Below are 18,883 nucleotides of genomic sequence, written 5' to 3' on the forward strand. Positions count from 1 at the left end.
CAGCTTCACAGTTGATGTGAGTATATATATACAGTACTTGGCACTGTACAATACAAGCTCTGCCCAGGTGTAATCTATTATTATAAATGTGTGGACAAGTGGCAATAGAGGTGAGGGAAAAGGATCAGTTCTCTTAAATTATGCAAGTGGCACCCTGGCAGAATATTGAAGCTGGGTGGCCACCAGCCAAGAACTTTTCCTCATGAAGTTTACTCAGCCTCCAGCCTTTGATGCCATTCCTTACCTGTTCCTCCTCTTCAAAGTACATTATTATCATTTTCATGATTATTATTATTTTCCTATCTGTCTTTTATAATTGTGCTAGTTATGATGTTATGGTAGGAAGAAGATGTAATTATTTACACAGCCCTGCATTTCCCATTCTTGACCTTCTAAGAAGGCTGAATTCTAAGAAATAGACTTTGTTTTGCACAGGGGGATAAAATGTGTTATTTGGGCCCCTGCCCTGAGATAATGAGTTTGAGGAGGAAGGAAGGGGTGGGGCTGAATTCTGCCTCCACTCCTGGGGCCAGGTCTCTAGCTCTGGCAGCTCATAGGAAGGAGCACTCTTTTCTAATTCATCTGAGAGTTGCCTATGTCCATTGTCATGTCCAGTAGGGTCACCTTTTGTCAATTTGCCCGAAGAGGGTGCTTTTCTTAAATTCACAAAGTTGAATTACTGCTAGGTGCTAGCAGTAGATTTTTACTCACTTTCTTCATGACTTCATTCACTTAAACCCAAAAGCATTTATTTTATTTTATTTTTATTATTATACTTTAAGTTCTAGGGTACATGTGCACAACGTACAGGTTTGTTACATATGTATACATGTGTCATGTTGGTGTGCTGCACCCCTTAACTCGTCATTTATATTAGGTCTATCTCCTAATGCTATCCCTCCCCCCTCCCCCCACCCCACGACAGGCCCTGGTGTGTGATGTTCTCCTTCCTGTGTCCAAGTGTTCTCATTGTTCAGTTCCCACCTATGAGTGAGAACATGCAGTGTTTCGTCTTCTGTCCTTGCAATAGTTTGCTGAGAATGATGGTTTCCAGCTTCATCCGTGTCCCTACAAAGGACATGAACTCATCATTTTTTATGGCTGCATAGTATTCCATGGTGTATATGTGCCACATTTTCTTAATCCAGTCTATCATTGTTGGACATTCGGGTTGGTTCCAAGTCTTTGCTATTGTGAATAGTGCCGCAATAAACATACGTGTGCATGTGTCTTTATAGCAGCATGATTTATATCCCTTTGGGTATATACCCAGTAATGGGATGGCTGGGTCAAATGGTATTTCTAGTTCTAGATCCTTGGGGAATCGCCACACTGTCTTCCACAATTAAACCCAAAAGCATTTAAATAAGACAGGTTGAGTTTTTGTTTTTTACCACAACTTAAGTTATGATTCTCATTTCTAAAGGTAAAAGTCTCTTTTCTATCAGAAAAAAAAATGAATTCCTTTTATACTTATCATGTGTAATGTATGAGGACTAAAATAGAATCGGTAATCCCACAAGACCAAGAACTGCAAACTATTGGCATTTTCCCACTTAGAGGGAATGAAAGTACTGAATGTTTAGGGAGGGTTAAGCCAGTCCCTTACATGCTTAGTTTGATAAGATGCTTACTAAAGTTCTCTCTACTTTAGCAGGAGAGACACCTTGTAGAATACTTTTGTGAACCACAGGTACGTCCCCACCATGTGATCTGAGGGCCGAGTGCTACACTACAGGTGCTGGCTCAGCTTGTTGCTGAGCCAGTAAGATCCATGGGGAGGCAATTAGATAAGAATCATAAGCTGCCCCAGAGAGCACCATGAATTAAACACTAGAGACCCTAAATACAGAAGCTACTTCCACTTACCATCTACTTCACTTTTTTCATCTTTAATTTGGGTTGAAAACTTCTGAAATGTTGTTGGCATTCCTATGGGGCCTTTCAGTTTTCAGATACTCCCTTTTATCAGAAGTTACTGGCTGTCTACTGTGATAAATAAATAAATAAATAAACTTTTTTTAGTGCTTTCTATGGCAATTAGATATCCCACTTCCAGTGCTTGCCTTCACTTTTCACTTTCAAAACCCAACAACAGAGAACACTAACAGCCACGCTGGACTTTATATTTTCAAAGTGTTTCACATCTATTTTACCTATTGATTTTCAAACAATTTTTGACTTAGGTAGATCGGATATGTTCTCTCTATTTCGAAGGCGAAGTAACATCTCAGTAGTTAACTGACTTGCCCAAGTTCACATAGCTAGATAATGACAGAGTAGAACTATCTCTCCTGTTGGCTGATTCAGTTCTTTTTACCACCGTATCTATTAGGCAAAGTGGCAAGTGCAAAGAGTTCTGGGGTTGGAGATTTGTGACCTTGAAAACCACAACTTTACTGTTGTTCCAAATATAAAAACTACAGTTGGAGGTAGGGATGCTGGGTTACTACAGTCCAGTGAGATAATTTGATTTTCAGTCCTAACTCAGCACTGTGCCCTTGCTCATGGTACTTAGTATCAATGAGCCTCCATTGTTGTGTCTGTAATACCTTCCTTACTAGCTAAGGAAAATGAAATAGTGTATGTAAAGGGCCTAGTATATTTTCTGGCATATACTAAATGCTCAGTAAGTGCTCATTAGGATTAATATTATTGCAGCAGTCTCTAGTCTTTCTTTTGGAGCACATCTTTCCACAAGCTTACATTCTTGTACTAAGAAAACTTAGGAGACTTTGAATTGGGCAACAACAGAGATTAGTGCGTGTCCTGTCTAGCTCAACTATCTGGATTACTCTAGCTTTTGGTTGTCTTTGTCAAAGCTTATTTTCCACTCTATAGAGATAGAAGTTAAGTTGTAGAAAACCAGTAGTAATGTAAATGTTTCTCATCTATATGATTCCTGTATATGGCAATGCAAATGGATTTTGTCCGGTAGAAAATATAAATCTCTATCTTCATTTGAGCAAGTTGTAACATCTTACTAGTTACCTCATTAACTAGCGAGTTAAATAAAATCTTTGACACATGTTCATTCTGTAACTGTGTGAGTCACGGTTACATCCTCTTTTAAAAATTATCCTTTAATGCTTCCCAGTGCCTATCTTCTACTTACCCTACTTCCTTTACTTACTTTGTACAGTGCTTATCTTCTACTTACCTCAGTTCCCAGTGCCTATCTTCTGCTTACCTTACTGCCATGGCTGCTCCCAGCTGTGCACCCACACACTCAGCCATTCCAGCCCAGTCTCCATATACATCCACTGGCACTACCCTAGTAGCTGCTATTCAGGCTGTGGGGTTTAATAAAGTAGATCCAATGCAGATAAAAATCACTGGTAACCAAGTTCTGAAACAGAATGGGGACTAAAATTTGAAAATCAAATGGACTTGTTTGAATATTTGAAGAGCTTAATTGTTCTGATGCTTGAGGAAGTAAGTCTTAGCGCTTGTGTCAGACACTTGCCTTGACACTTGAAACAGAATATGTGAAGACCTGTACCTACAGGGAGTATGCATACAGATTCTGAGGGCCTGGCAGAAAGAGGTACTCACTACTCCGCGTTCTATAGTATAGCTGCCTAAGTAGATTTTAGACTCCTTTCTCCCTTCTCAAAGATACTGCCTCAAGCAAGAAAACAGATTTAATAGGCCAATGGAATAATTCTAAGCCAGAAAATCTCATGGGTATGGATAGTCTGTGAAACAGAAAAAAAAAAAATGTATTCAAACTTTTTTTCTCCTTGTGTTCTAAGTCATAGTGTCAGAGGCATTTGAACCAGAGCAACTCCATCTTGAACAGGGGCCGGGTAAAATAAGGCTGAGACCTACTGAGCTGCATTCCCAGGAGGTTAGATATTCTTAGTCAGAGGATGAGATAGGAGGTCGGCACAGGTACAGGTCACAAAGACCTTGCTGATAAAACTGGATGTGGTGAAGAAGCTGGCCAAAACCCACCAAAACCAAGATGGCAATGAAAGAGACCTCTGGTCATCCTCACTGTTCGTTATACGCTAATTATAATACATTAGCGTGTTAAAATACACTCCTACCAGATCCATGGCAGTTTACAAATGCCTTGGCAATGTCCAAAATTTACTCCATATAGTCTAAAAAGGGAAGGAACCCTCAGGTCTGGGAAATCCCCTGCCCTTTCCCTGAAAATTCATGAATAATCCACCCCTTGTTTAGCATATAATCAAGAAATAACTGTAAGTGTACTCAGTTGAGTAGCTCAGTTGAGCATACCAGTGCCCTGCCTAAGGAGTAACCATTCTTTTATTCCTTTACTTTCTCGCTTTCACTTTACTTTCTTCCTTACTTGCTTTCACTTTACTCTGTGAACTTGCCCCGAATTCTTTAATGCACGAGGTCCAAGAACCCTCTCTCGGGATCTGGATTGGGATCCCTTTCTGGTAAAAATAGTATTGTGCCTGTTTTGTGAAGAGAGAAGGGATCCAGAAGTGACTGCATAGAAACAGCAGAGAGGACATCCCCACGGTTGAACTTTAAATAAGAGTAAAATGCAAAAGTTAAGTCTCGAAAAATAAAGTGTTTTGCACATGGACTTGATCATAGTTTTTGTTACTATGCCTTGGGTAAAGAGTTTTAAAAGAATTTCCTTTTTGTCAGTCTTCCGTAAGATACGGAAATAGAAGTCTTTAGAGCAGATGCTGTTTTTTTACTACTATCATAAAGTATCAACTAGTTTCAAATATGGTTTTTCCACTTTTGCTGTCTTTACATTGTCATTCACTTGTTTACTCAACTTTTAACAAACCTTTAAAAAATGCCTATTCTGTACCAGGTACTATGCTTGACACTAGGAATAAAGATATAAAAATCACTTTTTCTGCTCTCAAGGAACACGGTCTATCAGGATGGACAAACTAGTAAACACAAATTATAATATGGTAAAATAGGTGCTATGCTACTTCAAAAACAAAGTGCTGTGAAAGTATGCAGAACAAAGACGAAGAAGTCAGGGAATGCTTCCCAGAGCAGGTGATGTATGATGTCCACACACTGAAAAACACTGGGTGGTGCTGGATACCCAAATGGGGGGCTTAAACTAAGAGACTTGTGGAGATTTTATTAAAAAGTGGACAGATTTAAGATATACTACAGAGGTAGACTGGATCAGAAGCATCCTCACACTGGATGTGTGGTTGAGGAAGAGGATGGTGTTCAGGATGACTGTTGGAATTCTGCCTGGAGCAGCTGCATATCCGGATTGTCAGTTACCAAGATAAAGAAAGCTGAGGGAGGATGAGTTTGTACAGGGTGCAGGGTGGAAATCAGTTTAGTTCGAATGTGCTGAGTCTGAGGTGCTAATGAGACAGACAGGTGGAGGAGGTGAGTAGTCTGTTTGAATATGCACATATTAATTTAAAGTAGAGGTCTTAGGTTGCAATGAAGAATTGGGTGTCATCAGCCTCAGAGTGATTGGATGAAATCACCTAGGGAAAGATTAAACGGAGAGAAGAGCAAAGCACCTAGGACTGATCATATCATAAGGAACTTTGGGATGATATGTTGAGTCTACAGTGTAAGCCAAGAAGGAGTGGCCAGTGAGGTAAGTGGAAATCCAGGAAAGTATACTGTCATGAAACCTAAGACAAAGACATTTTCAAGAAGGAAGATGCTAAGAGTTTAGGTAAGATGGGAGGTAGAGAATTAATCATTGGCTTTGGCAACATTAAGTTTACTGGTATATTAACCAGGGGTCTCCAGGAAAATGGAACCCACTGTATGTATAAATATATACATAGAATCCAAAGGTGTAGGAGAAATTGCCTAAATAAAAGAAATATACATAAGAATCTCCATAGAGAGATTAATTTTAAGAAGTTGACTCATGCAATTGTGGAGGCTGGCAAGCTCAAAATCTGCAGGGCAGGCCAGCAGGCTGGAGACCCAGGGAAGAGTTGTAGTTTGAGTCTAAAGGCAGTCTGCTGGCAGAATTTCTTCTTCTTACAGGGAGGTGAGTCTCTTTCTATTAAGGCCTTCAACTGACTGGATGAGGCCACCCACACTATAGAGAGCAGTCTGCTTAACTCGAAGTTTACTTACTGATTCAAATGTTAATTTTATCTAAAAAATACCTTCACATTCTGCAAGAGCTGGACTTAAAAAAAAAAAGGTAAAACAACAAAAATAAATAAATAAATACCTTCACAGAAGCATTTAAAATAACATTTGACCAAAATCAGGGTACTATGGCCTTGCCAAATTGACACATGAAATTAACCATCACAGTTGGTAAGCTCATCAAGAGGCCTTTCTGTTGATGGTGGAGGCAAGAACCAGACTGTAATGGATTGAAGTGCTAAGGGGAAGTAAGGAAGTATTGTGGACTCATCATTCTCAAACTTGGCTGAATTTAAGAATACCTGGGAAGTCTGTAAAAATCTCAATAATCAGGCATTACCCCATATCAATTACATAGGAATCTCCATAGATGGGTCTCAGGCATCAGTGTGCCAAACCTGAGAAGCACTAATATAAATCAAGGCTTCTCAAACTTTAAAGTGCATATACATTTTCTAGTAGGTCTGAAGTGGGGCCTGAGATCCTGCATTTCTAACTAGAGCTCCCAGTAATGCCAGTGCTGCTGATCCATAGGCTGCACTTTGAGTAGTGAGGATACAGATGACTCTTTTCAGTAAATTTGAATGAAAGGCATAGTGAAATAGAGGAGCAGCTTGAGGGAAATATTAAGTCAAGGAAGGATTATTACTGTTGTTGTTGTTGCTATTTGAAAAGTATATTTGTACAGTAGTGGGAGTGTTGGAGGGAAGATAAAGAGAGGTTAACAATGTGAGAGAGATAGGAACACTAAAAAAGACAAGTTCTTGAGGGGGCAAGAAGAGCAGCATCCTGAGTACAGGTAGAGTCCCAACAGACAAGGAACCAGCTTGCTGGGAAGGAAGGAGGAGGAAGCATGTGCACAGGTCCAAAGGAAGAGGTATAGGAGAAATTGCCTGCCAGTGAACTGCAAGTGTTCTACATGGTAAAAGCATAGAAACCATTTGGAGGACTGGAGTGAGAAGAAAGTGGAGAAGACAGAGGCCAAATCATAGAAGGCCCTGTGAGCCATACCAGGAGCTAGGCTTTTTCCCCAAAGGTACTGGGGAGCAGTTGAAGAGTTTTCACATGGACTTTAGGATCAGATTTGCATTTCATTCTGAGATGTGCATTTTATTCAAAGAATGGAGGATGCACTAGGGAAAGAAGTATGATCATGCAAACAACAGAATCATTTAAGATATTGTTACAATAATCCATTTGAGAAATGTCACCTCCAAAAATGCACAGAAGTATGATGGCTAAGATGAAGAATTTAAAAAAAAAGATTTAGAGTGATGTTTTTGAGAGGCATTAATATGAGTGGGTTGGAGAAACAGCTGAGCAGAGAGGCCACTGGAGAACCAATGGTGATGGAGAACAAAGACATTCAGAAGCTAAATGACTCAGAGAGAGAGAGAGAGAGAGAGAAGTAATAGAGGAGAAACCTTGAGATGTATAAATAAAGAGCATGGGACATAGAGAAGGTGAGGCACAAAATGAAGGACTGAAGAGGCATTGGGAGCCTCCCTCCAGTGGGCCTCCTCCACTTTGGTGACTCTGGAGAGGGTTGGTAATGTGAGCATTTCCAGTGAAATATAGACCTGGTAGACATGAGCCTGGGACCCAGGAATCCCCTGAAGAGGGCCATGGACTGGCAGCAAGGAGAAAAGAGGTCATTGAAACGGAACTGAATGAATTCTTGCTCACTCCTAAGATGCAGCACCTGCAGGTTGGCTTTAGGAAAGCTGGCAGGCTGAGCACAGTAGCAAAACCAACTTCACCTCTCCTGTATCATGACTGATTAAGTGTCAGGTTTTGCAGCCAGAGAGATCCGGGTTCAGAATCCAGCTTTGCCAGTCTCAGCTTTTTTAGCTGTAAAACAGGAATAATGATACGCCCTTCATTGTGAGGATTATATGAGATAAAGCATGTTAAGTTTGTAGTACAGTGCCTATATAGTAGTAAACATTCAATCTGTAGTACCTGCTAACAAAAGCATGGCAGTGTAGTTGTCTTCCAACTCAAGAGGCAAAAATCGTAACTATGGGTTAGGTAAATCACTTTTTTGGATTAGAATTGTCTGCCTAACGCTAGATAGTCGCATCAAAGAATAACTCAGAAACATTTAGTTAGTTCTCCACATGTGAAGGAGATAGCCATTAGGCTGTTTTCAAGGAATAAAGACAAAACAGAGAGGATAGGAAGAGTAAACAGACAAAGAAAAAACCTGCAGAGAACCTAGGAACAGTGGATGTTGATGTGGCAACAAAGGAAGAGTTGCCATTCTGATCTTTTCTCAAGAAAGTACTTACTATGGAACTGCATCAAGTTCAGTTAGGTGACAGCCTCCTAATTGTGTCCCTAGAATCTACATTAGCTTTTAAGCTGAAGTCTTACTTTTCCTGAGCAGCCTCTGATCAAAGACTGAGCACAGAGGGGGTTATTAGGACCTAGTCATTTCTGCTCAACATGAGACTCCACTAACTAACATCAATTTTACACAATTTCTCCCAGGAAATAGAATAAGAGGGAAAATTCCCAATTCATTTATAATAAGGCCAGCATTACCCTTATATCAAAACCAGAAAAAGACAGTAAAAAAAATTACAGACCAATGTCTTTCATAAACTTAGACACAAAATCTTCAACAAAATAATGGTAAACCAAATCAAGCAGTGTATAAAAAGAATTATACACTATGACTAAGTGGGATTTATTTTAGGTGTGCAAGGCTGGTTCAATATCCAAAATCAATGTGAATTGTACACTTAAAAATGACTAAAATGATAAATTTTATTTTGTGCATATTTTATTACAATATAAAAAAGATGATTTAATTGTCTAAATACAAAATCACAAAGAATCTGTAAGAAAACTCCTATAACTAATAAGTGAGCTCATCAAGTTCTCAGGGTCAGGATAAAAAATCAATTTCATTTTTATATTTTAACAATGGACATAATGGAACCAAAATTTAAAACACAATACCAATTCCAGTCCCTGTAAACAAAATTAAATATTTAGATATATACTTAAAACAAATGCAGGATTTGAAAATTACAAAATGCTGATCAAAGAAATCAGAGAAGACTAAAATAAGTAGAAATACATACCATGTTCATGGTTTGGAAGACTCAGTATAGCAAAGATGTCAATTCTCCCCAAATTGATCTATAAGTGTAATGCAGTTCCTGTCTAAATCTCAGCAAGATTTTACATAGATATAGACAAGCTTATTTTAAAATTTATATGGAAAGGCACAGGCCTAAGAATAGTTAAAACAGTCTTGATAAAAAGAATCACTTGGGAGGAGTCATTTTAACAATATTAGGACTTACTTACAGCTGTAGTAATCAAGAAAGTGTGGTACTGGTGATGGGATAGACACCTAGGTCAATGGTAAGGAATAGAAAACCCTTACATAGGCCCACACAAATATGCTCAATTGATTTTTGACAAAGGTGCTAAAGTAATTCAATGGAGAAAGGGTGGCCTTTTCAATAAATAGTGCTGAAGTAATTGAATATCTATATGTAAAAAAAAAAAAAACCTCTACCTAAATCTCACACTTACATAGAAAATTAACTCCAAATGAATCACAGAATTAAATGTAAAATGTAAAAATATAAATTTTTAGAATAAAACAGGAGAAAATCTTCAGTGTCTAGGGCTAGGCACCAAAAGCACAATCTGTAAAGGGAAAAATTGAAAAATTGAACCTCATCACATTTAAAAACTTTTGCTCTCCAAAAGCTCATATGAAGAGGATGAAATGACAAGCTACAGACTAGGAGAAAATGTTTGTAGCCAATATGTCCAACAAAGGGCTAGTATCTGAAACATACTGAGAACTCTTAAAACTCAAGGGGGGAAATACAAATAATCATATTACAAAATGGGCAAAAGACATAAATCTAATGAATAGATATCAATGCGTTAAAATTGATATACAGATGGAAAATAAACACATGAAAAAATGTTCAACATTATTAGCTACTATGGAAATGCAAATTAAACCACAACAATATATAACTACATATCTATTAGAATGGCTAAAATTTTTTTTAAAAAGCGATAACTCCAAATACTGGCGAGGATGCAGAATAACTGCATTACTCATACATTGCTGGTGAGAATGTAAAATTGTACAACCATTCTGAAAAGCAATTTGAAATTTTCTTAAAAAGACTGAACATATGATTGCCATATGACCTAACAGTTACACTCTTGAGCATTTAGTGCAAAGAAATAAAAATTTATGTCTACACCAAAACCCGTACAGAATGTTCACAGCAGTTTTATTTTATTTCATTTTATTATTATACTTTAAGTTCTAGGGTATATGTGCACAACATGCAGGTTTGTTACGTAGGATACATGTGCCATGTTGGTGTGCTGCACCCATCAACTCAACATTTACATTGGGTATATCTCCTAATGCTTTCCCTCCCCCCTCCCCCCAAGCAGTTTTATTTGTAATAGCTAAAAAGTAGAGTCAGCCCTGAATTCTTTCAACCAGTGAATGCTTAAGCAAATTGTGATACACACATACCATGGAATATTACAAAACAATAAAAAGGAGCAAACTATTGATACACACAGCAACTGGATGAATCTCCAGGGAATTATACTGAGTAGAAAAAAAAATCAAATCCTAAAAGGGTAAATACTGTATGATTCCATTTGCAGAACATTTTTGAAATAAAAGAATTTGAGAAATGAACAGATTAATGATTGCCAGGGATTAGGGATGGGGTATGGCTTTAAGAGGGAGGTGGGTGGGGTTATAAAAAGCAACAGAAGAATCACAGCTGGATTTAAACTGCTCAGTGTCTTGACTGGTGGTGGATGCATGAATCTACACAGATGATAAAATTGAGTAGAATTTAATACACATATACAAATGCCAATGAGGACAAGTAAAACTGGGGAAATCTGAATAAAATGACTGGATTGCACCAAGGTTTCTATCCTGAATGTGATATTATATCACAGTTTTGTAAAATGTTATCATTGGGATAAGTGGGTAATGTACACAAGGGATATTTCTGCATTATTTCTTACAACTGCATGTGCATCTACAGTTATCCTCACAAAAATTTCAACTACAATAAAAAGAACAAGCTATAGACTGAGAGAAAATATCTGCAAATCATATATCTGAAGAAGGACTTGTATCCAAAATATACCAAGAGCTCTCAAAGCTCAATACTGCTGGTGCAGGAGCACACACCTGTAGTCCCAGCTATTCAGGAGGCTGAGGTGGGAGAATGGCTTGAGGCCAGGAGTTAAGATCACAGTGAGCTATAATGGTGCCTGTGAAAAGCCACTGCACTCCAGTCTGGGCAACATAGCAAGTCCATCTCTAAAACAAAACCAAACCAAAAACAAACCCAAGAAAACCCTCAATATTAAGAATATAAACAACCCGACCAAAACGGGCAAAAGATTTTAACAGACACTTTTCCAAAAACATATACAGATGGCAAATACCAGCATGAAATACCAGCTCAATGTCGTTAGTCATTAGGGAAATGCAAATTAAAACCCAGTGAGATACTACACACATATTAGAATGACCCAAATTAAAAAAGACTAACTGTACCAGTGGTTAACAAGGAAGTGGATGAACTAGAACTCTCATTCACTGTTGTTGGAAATACAAAATGGTAATGCGCTTTGGAAAATAGTTTGGCAAATTTTTTGAAAGTTAAGTATACTTTTACCATAGGATCCAGCCATTTCATTCTAGGTATTTACACCCAAGAGAAATGAAAGCAGATCTTTTACAAATACTTGAACATGAATGTTCATGGCAGCTTTATTTGTGATAGCCAAAAAAGGAGAAACAGCTCAAATGTTCATCAGAATAAATAAACAACTTGCTCTATACAAACACAATGGAAGGCTACTTAGTAATAAAAAGAGAAGGAATATTGACATATTGTAAATCTCAAAATAATTATGCCAAGTAGAAGAAGCCAGTCCAAAAAAAGTACATACTGTATGATTTGATTTATATAAAACTCTAGGAAATGCAAACTAATCTATAGTGACAGAAAACATATTAGTGGTTTCCTGGGAAGGGAAGGGAGTCATGGTCTGGGAGAAACAGGACGGACAAATTACAAAGAGACACGAGGAAACTTCTAGGATGATGCATAGGTTCATTATCCTGATTATGGTGATGGTTTCACAGATATATACATATATCAAAATTAATAAATTGTACAAGTTAAATACATGCAGTTTAAGTTATGTTTCAATGTTTTAAAAAGGAATTTTAACAGAAAGGGGATTGTTCTATAAAAATATAGTTGAAATGCTTTGGAATAACCCAACAAAAATATATCTGAATTTTTTAAATTGTTATCAATTTAGATGTAGGAGAAACCAACATTAAAGACTGGGCAGTATGTATGTGGTGATGGTGGGAGGTGGGTGGAATTTGCAAAAATCCGGAAGGAAGATGTACTTAAAGTGCTTTGCAAGTGTTTTTTGTTTGGTTTGGTTTGGAATTTTTGAGACAAGAGTCTCACTGTGTCACTCAGGCTGGAGTGCAGTGGCATGACTATGGCTCACTGCAGCCTCGACCTCCTGGGCTCAAGTGATCCTCCCACCTCAGCCTCCTGCGTAGCTGGGAACACAGATGTATGCCACCTGCCTAATTTTTTTTAGTTTTTGTAGAGATGGGGTCTCCCTATATTGCCCAGGCTGGTCTTGAACTCCTCAGCTCAAGCGATCCTCAGCCTTCCAAAGTGCTGGAATTACAGGCGTGAGCCACCGCACCTGGCTTGCAAGTGTTATTTTTCCACTTGAGAAATGATGACTACAAATTAAAGAAAATGCATTATGGATGTAGTTTATTTTAAAAAGGTAATATAGAACTATAAGCGGAAGACTCATCTCAAAGTAAAAGGCTGTGGCTCTCTATCAAATGATTGGTAAATGAATATATATATAGACATATATATATGCTAAAATAAATGCTTAAGGTAGGCATTGTTTTGATTCCTCAATTTAATAAAGTTTTTCAATCTTATTAGGAATTTTGATGGTTTCAAATAGGAGGCCTTCTACTATAAGGGTGTAAAGATTTTTATAGATACAAGCCTCACATTTCCGGCTAAGCCATTAGGTATCTTGCCTCAGTGAAAGAGATGAGGAAGTTTCATCAGATTCCTCATGTTCTCTTTTCCCCTCTGAACACGGCTCCTATCTTCAGAACCTTCAAGCTTCTTAAATTCTACCCTTCAGGATTTTAAGTTGAAGCTGAAGAAAGACTCAGCTTCAGAAGCCCAGAACTCTGCAGATACATGAAAACAGTTCTCCACTGCTATAAATAAAAACCTGAAACCTGTCACACTTGGTTAATATCACCCACGTTAGGAGCCATGGACAGAAAGGAAAGAGGCAAAAGCAAAACATCTGTTGCTTTATTTAGAAACCAAGCTCATGCCAGAAAAACAAGTCACCAGTTTTCAGGCACACAGAGATTTCAAACGCCTTTTCCTGTAAGATTCGAGTTAGGGAATACCATGTTCAGTCCTGGTTAGTGGCTGCAACACTCAGTACCAACTAGAGCAGAAAGAAACACAGAAGAGCTTCCTTTGCCTCTGTTGACAACTACCCAGAGCCTGAAAAGTCTGCATCTCAGATTCAGGCCCTTTATCCAAAGACTTACGGACGGGAAGCAACGCCCATCCAATGCCTATTGATTATTAACATCAGCCCATTTCTCAACTTAGCAATTTCTAGAAACTCAGGAGCAGTCAGAAGGGTGTGGTTTTCATAGATCTGATGATCAAGGCTGGTGCCAAGGCAGCTGCCCTGCAATAGGGTGGTTTGAGGATGCCCCAAACTCTCCCACCCAAAGATCTCTCTGCTCTGGATTCCATACCCACCTGCCATGGAGCTGGATATGTTCCTGCACAAGACTGGCAACTCTCCTGCTGAGGAATTGCTCCATCAGTTATAAAGCAAGTGTGTACCTGGTCACAGCAGTCTATGGCCCAGTGCAGCACATCAATGCATTGGGAAACGATATCCAAAACAAAACCCTAGGGCATGCATGAATCAGGGGACAAAGAGAAGGAGAAGTATAGTATACTGAGCACTCAACTGACAGGGGAGGGAAGCGTTATATCTCCTCTGAGCAGCCACAAAGCAGTATGAGAACATGAGCAACAGAGCTGGAAAGATGCTGAAGACTTCCCACCTTCACCACTTTACCTAAGGCCAACCTTGCTGAAGACTCAGGGACTTAGAATTGCTACCAAATCTACAAGCATAGGTGTTCTTGGAATTGCTTCTCAGAGAGGAATGGATATTTTATTCATTCATTTAACCAACATTTATTCATCTTTGTGGAGCATACAGACTAGTGGGAGAGAGACAGATAATAAGCAGAATGAATAAAGAAATGTAACAGGATATGAAAACGTAATAAGTGCTGGGGAGAGAAATTAAGTTAGGACCGGCATAGAGAAAGGCATGGGCTACTTTTTTTTTTTTGAGACAGGGTCTCAGTCCCATGCCCAGGCTAGATTGCAGTGGTGTGATCATGGCTCACTGCAGCCTCAACCTCCTGGGCTCAAGCAATCCTCCATCTCAGCTGAGACTACAGGAGCATGCCACCACACCTGGCTAAATTTTTGTATTTTTTGTGAGATGAGGTTTCGCTGTGTTGCCCAGGCTGCTCTCTAACTCCTGGGCTCGAGTGATCCACCCACCTCGGCGTCCCAAAGTGCTGGGATTATGGGCATGAGCCACCAAAGGGCTTCTATTTTAAACAGGAGAATCAGGGAAGCTTTGCTTAGGGTTTGTTTGCCTCTTAATTATCTTATCTCCTCATTCCATTTCTTTTTCAGAGTGCAAAGGACCTAGGAAGTCCTGGACACATGTTTGAGACTGGAGCTATAAAAAGTAGTATGATACAAATGAGTACTCTTTAAACAATTTTGATCATGAACCCTGTCAATAAAAATTGTGAGTGCCTGCTCTCAGAGTATTCTTATGTTTTCTTCATAAATCATATACATATTTTCCTGTATTACTATATTCCACTCAGTTTTAATCAAACACAAAACAGGATGATTTAAGGGTGAAAGAAATATATTTTATACCTAGTTAGCATGATGACTTCATATTATCATTAGCATATAATTAAAGGCACATTATGCACTTAAGATGAGGTTCATTGTTAAAAATAATGAATGTAAGTATCACAAATTCATAAAAATTTAGGATTTTGGGGCTAACTGCTTTCTTCTCTGAGTAGATCTCCATTGTATTTTACTTTTAAGTGATGCCAATGAAAATATTCTACTAGGAGTAGACCTATTGATTTCTCATTGTTCATTTGTGCTTCCACTACTGGCAATTTCTTCACAGGAACTTCTCAAAAGTCATTCTTTCCCTCTGTATTTCTCACATGCAGAAGGATGTTCTGGAGCCTCTTGCACATCAACCTATTTTTTTCTCTCTCTTTTGGCTTTTTCTTTAGGTGTTTTCTCCTCTTCACCCAGCTCTTTACTCTGTCGATCACCTTAACCTCTCTGCTAAGTCCAGCTCTTTTTCACCAGCCTTTATCAGAGGCTCCCATCTCTAAATATTCTCCATTTTAGAAAGAGAAAGCTTGTGCATTCTTATTTACCTAGTCCTAATAGGAGAGGGAGAGGAAAAGGGGAAAATTGGGAGCATATATCTATTCATAAATCTATCCATTTCCCTATATCTATGAATACTGGATTGCATTGTAAATTACCAAGAAACATCTCTACCAACAACCAACAAAGAAAGAGAAAGGGATTTCAAGTACTTAAGGTTTGCAAGTCGTTTCTACTTAGATTAACAAGTTGACTTTAGAACAGAATTTTAATCACAACCTTGGAGAAAAGTGAAAGAATGGGCTTGAAGTAATAAAGTGATCCATGAAACCAAACATATAGAATCAGAATGCAACATAACAGAATAAAACGTTGCTTACTTATTGTACCTTGGTCATTTGTACTTTAAAAAGGGAGTGAGCTAGGGGAATTGATATGCAAGATCTGATTTGTATGCAAGAAAAAGTACAGATGGTCAAATATAAAGTAAAAGATATAGCCCAAGAATTGCTGAAGTTAATCCTGTCAGAAGGCAGCAGAGGATAAGCACATTTCTTTTAGGACAGGAAGAAAAACCGAAGGTATCTAACAGGTGAGACACATGAACATGCAGTGATATACAGAAATCTCTCAAGAAATTAGGTAGGGCCGAAGGATTTACAAACCAAAATAGACATTCCTGGCTGTGAGAGAATTTACTGGAGTATACTAATGGGGAAAAAAAAAAGCAAAACAAAAGGAAAACAGGAGCAAAGTTATGAGTCAAGATTATGAGAAAGGCAAGAAAGAATGAAATGAAACGTCTGTAAAAATAGAAGGACAGAAGAAAGGTAGCAGGCTTACAGAGAGAAAAAGGAGGAAGGCTAAATGCTGCTAAAAGATACACTTCTGGTGTTGAAGTGGTTTTTGTAGTGTTTTTGGAGTATCAGGCGTCAGGATAAAATGTTACCCCAGCCTTGAATTTCTTTCTAGATGTCTTTATGGCCAAAAGTGAGTCACATGTTCACTCTTAAAGCAATCATCAGCAAAGGGAATGGCACTACCATGTTTGTCTAAGATGATCAGGGTTTATAAGGGCTGCCTCATCCAAAGTATATGGCCATTTAAGAGCTAAAAAATAGTAGGAGCCATGTGCAGTGGCTCAAACCTGCAATCCTGGCACTTTGGGAAGCCAAAGCAGGAGGATCACTTGAGCCCAGGATTGGAGACCAGCCTGGGCAACATGGTGAAACCCCATCTCTACCAAGAAAAAAAAAAAAATCAGCTGGACGTGGTGGGTCTTGCCTGTAGTCCCAGCTATGAGAGGTGGTGGGGGAAAGTGAGGGCTGAGGCTGGAGGATCATTTGAACCCAGGAGAGCGAGGCTGCAGTGAGCAGTGTTTACACCACTGCACTCCAGCCTGGGTGACAAAGCGGGGCCCTGTCTGAAGAAGGAGAAGGAGAGGAAGAGGAAGTAGTAGTGGGACTCTATGGAAAAAAAGAAGGAAGTTAGGTGATTGTTGGATAGAGAACCAATAGAATCTGCCACAAAAGCAGCTATGGATTTGGTGAAATATGAGCTAGTCCTTAAGTTAGATACAGACATGAAAAAATGTGAAAAGGCGCTTTCCATTGGGAGGGAATACCCTGAGTAAAGGCACAGGGACAGGAAAGAAGTGCTGAGCGCATTTCTGTTTGATGCTACTGGAGGGTATCGAGTACCCAGGGAGGTGGAGTTGGATGACATGCAAGGATATATTGGTTTCAGATCATAAATGGGGTTGAATGCCAGAAAATAGAATCTAACTTAATTTGGTTAAGTAAATGTGGGCTAACTACACGTGATTATGTTTTTAAAAGTTTTGATTCTGTTTGTTCTTCCTCACTCCCCAATTAAAATATTTCAGGGAGTCAGGAATAGTATCCATCACACCCTTTTTAAGTTTAGAAACAATTGAAATGTAGATGTGGGAGTCAGATAGATGGACATAAAAATATTACCTGTGTTTCTGCTACAGGGTCAGCTGGATTTGAAGGCCATGGTTTACATGTGCAGCAACAATGGATTCCCAAATATGCCCGCTGCAAGAGATTTAGCTCCCCAATCAGTCAGGGCAGCGTCAGGTATGCAGGTGTCTCCTCTGGGTGCTGCGGAAGAGCAGAGTGAGATGTGCTTTTTGTAGGTGGCAAATCCCCAAAGAGGAAGGAGGAAAGGACTGGGACAAGCACCTTCAGCTTCTTCCAAGCTTACCATCCTATAAGCTACTCCTCTTTCCTGGAAGAGGAGAGTTTCCTGGTGGAGCCGGAAGCTGTAGACCCTTCCACTTGTAACATCAAAGTAGAGAAAAGAAATCCCCCTGACGCCACACATGCTTTTAAATAAGATGCAATAAACTCTTTGCGTATGATCACAACATATGCCCTAGTATTTTCCCGATAACCTCGGCCAATAATTGGTTCTTATGGCCCATTCCAAGACACATTGTTGCTATGGCCCTTCTTCCCACATCTATTTCTCAGGCAGTGTCGCTTCCTTCTAACCCTGATATTGCTTTTAGCCTGAAATATAAATTCTGTTTTGTAACTCTAAACGCTATTTGATATAGCTTTGGGATTATACCTTCCCAATTAAATGATTTGAGCTGTGAAAGCACTTAGCAGAGGAGCTGCATGCCCCATAAATATTTGTGAGCTCTCCAGCCCCATTTCCCCATGCCTGCTTTTCCTTTTTAGGTCCTTGGCCTTCGCCTGCTCCTCTGCAACTTCTTTCCAACATCATTTTGTAGGTTGAGCTATTCTGTTTTTGGAAACCTTGCTCTTCAGCATAGCAGTCCTTTCTCATCAACCTTTCAACATTGGCAGATGAAATCTGAACTGAGTACACTTCACTGTCATCTTCTGCCTTAAAAGTTGAAACTCCAAACTATTTGACTATAGAGCTCTTCCAGAGGCTGCTGGTGAGATGCCTTCTGACTGTTTTTACCCTGTTACTCCATTACATTGTCATCATCGCATCATAAGAGGAGGATCTATCAGCTTTGCCACACCTCTTATACTTTTGAAAAACAGAAATTATCTATGAGAAAGTTGACATTGGAGGTGTTCTCTTGGTCAGATTTCCTTGTTTTCTATTGTATAAATTATCTCACATTTACTTTATTTTACCTTTCCCTTATTTTCAATCCCTAACTTTATATATATATATGTGTGTGTGTGTGTGTGTGTGTG

The 18,883-nt window shown here is 39.0% G+C and overlaps 2 long non-coding RNA genes across 2 annotated transcripts in view; one reads left to right on the forward strand and one right to left on the reverse strand.

Annotated features, from left to right (window-relative positions):
* LOC134808509 (uncharacterized) overlaps nt 1-15,058 on the forward strand; it is a 78,488-nt gene extending 63,430 nt beyond the window's left edge. The window contains exon 3 of the long non-coding RNA XR_010151593.1: nt 14,940-15,058. This is a non-coding gene — a long non-coding RNA (uncharacterized LOC134808509). The remainder of the gene's footprint in view (nt 1-14,939) is intronic.
* Nucleotides 901-18,623, reverse strand: LOC107968507 (uncharacterized). Its single transcript, XR_001709689.3, has 5 exons — nt 17,907-18,623; nt 17,657-17,803; nt 3,191-3,349; nt 1,870-1,989; nt 901-1,068 (listed from the first exon to the last, which is right to left on the reverse strand). It is a non-coding gene; the product is annotated as an uncharacterized LOC107968507 (long non-coding RNA).
* Between the last annotated feature and the right edge of the window lie 260 nt (nt 18,624-18,883).

The sequence above is a fragment of the Pan troglodytes genome, chromosome 16 (genome assembly GCF_028858775.2).
Source record: "Pan troglodytes isolate AG18354 chromosome 16, NHGRI_mPanTro3-v2.0_pri, whole genome shotgun sequence".
NCBI classification, from domain to species: domain Eukaryota; kingdom Metazoa; phylum Chordata; class Mammalia; order Primates; family Hominidae; genus Pan; species Pan troglodytes.